Here is a 2,118-nt window from a genome sequence, read left to right on the forward strand (position 1 = left end):
AACCTTAACCATCTAACCTAAATGCCTAACCTTAACCCTCACCCTAACCCTAACCATAACCTAACTCTAACCCTACTCTTAAAACCAAGTCTTATTCCTCTAAAAGCCCTTTAACGTTAAGGGGACCAGCAGGTTGTCCCCAAAAAGCTGTCAGGTCCCCATAAGTATACTGTATTCACAGTTTTTGGTCCCCACAAATGTAGCTAAACCTGGACCACACACACACACACACACACACAAGCACACACACACACACACACACACAAACACACACACAGAAGCACACACACACACACACACACAAGCACACACACACACACACACACACACACACACCTTTGACAACTATACCCTCATCACCCTCCTTGCTGTTCCTCCAGAGCTCCATCGCTGCTGCTGAGACGCAGAGAGAGTCTCACAGCAGATCAACACAAGACACAAAGTCCAATGGGACACCACACTAAATATTAAAGGAAACCATGAGGACAGAGGACGCTGGTCTCTTAAGACCAGTTCAGACCAAAGACTGATGACATGAGGTTTTAGAGCGTTGCAGGGAAGCCTTTAGCGGTCTCAACCAGCTCCTCTCGGTTGCAGAAAACAAAGATTTTTAAAAGTTTTGACACAATTGAGACATCATTCACATCTCAGTGAAGTGGTCTATTAATACAGATTTAGCTCTTCCTACAACGTGTCCTAGACTGTGCACCCCAGGCTGCTGCTTTCAGACTCAGAACCAGAATCAGAAAGACTTCATTGATCCCCGACGGGAAACTCTGGGTTACAGTTGCACAAATATAGATTTAAAATAATGAAATATAAGGAGTGTGGATATGTACGGTGTTTACACAGGCTAGTTAAAGTAAAACCAAGCTAAACACAGTTTCCACCCACTGTAAGCTCATTATGTGGTGTAATGGAGCAGGTTTGCATCCCAAAATAGAGGAAATGGTTAGAAACACGACACAATAAGTTGTGTTACGAACGCGGTCTACTGGCTCGGATCAGATGATCATGCTGTGAGCTGAAGCTGTTTCTTAATGGAAGTGTTTGCTCACAGCTGGTGAGGGGGGGTGTGACTCAGTGTGTAGCTCAGAGTACAAAGACAGCAGCAAAACTAGCTTCTGCATATTTTTTCTTGTTACCATGGTGACAGACGAGCCACGTCGGGAGTGATAAGGGAGGCCGCGGCGTCCTCTCACTGTCTGGAAGCACCTTAAATGACTCGGTCTGCAGACCAGAATCAGAGTCACTGAGGAAAGATCTGATTGGTTGAGAAGGTGGACACACCAAGGGGGGTTTGGGGAGGGGGGGCGCCTCGTCTTCTTTGACCCTCCTGTTGTCCTCGGGGTCAAAACGACCCGTTTACAAAAGATTTCAATGCAAACAAAATGAAACAGCAAATGGGAAAAGCAATAGAAAACTAAAAACAGAAACTTGACACGTGGACAGCGGCACCGTGGCTCCGTCCGGCTCCTAGCCCCGCCCACAACGACTGTGATTGGTTTGATCCCCATCGAGAGGCGTCATATAAATACTCATCTGTGAGAAGCTTTTACCTTGAAAGTGTACAATTACAGGCTCAATATGTGAACATACGTGTAAATGATGGTCTCGTTGATGCTGTTCCACCTCCTCCTGGTCCCGGCCTTTCTCACTGTGTGTTGATGTGTGATATATTTGTGTATATGTGTGATATATTTGTGTATACTATGTGTGTATACGTGTGTATATGTGTGGTATGTGTGTATATGTGTGTATATGTGTGATATATGTGTGATATACTCTATGTGTGTATACGTGTGTATATGTGGTATGTGTGTATATGTGTGTAGATGTGTGATATATGTGTGATATATGTGTGATATATTTGTGTATATGTGTGATATATTTGTGTATACTATGTGTGTATACGTGTGTATATGTGTGATATATGTCTGTATATGTGTGATATATGTGTGATATACTGTATGTGTGTATACGTGTGTATATGTGTGATATACTGTATGTGTGTGTGTATATGTGTGATATACTGTATGTGTGTATACGTGTGTATATGTGTGATATACTCTATATGTGTGATATACTGTATGTGTGTATACGTGTGTATATGTGTGA

Source organism: Etheostoma cragini, chromosome 1 (genome assembly GCF_013103735.1).
Source record: "Etheostoma cragini isolate CJK2018 chromosome 1, CSU_Ecrag_1.0, whole genome shotgun sequence".
Classification (NCBI taxonomy): Eukaryota; Metazoa; Chordata; class Actinopteri; order Perciformes; family Percidae; genus Etheostoma; species Etheostoma cragini.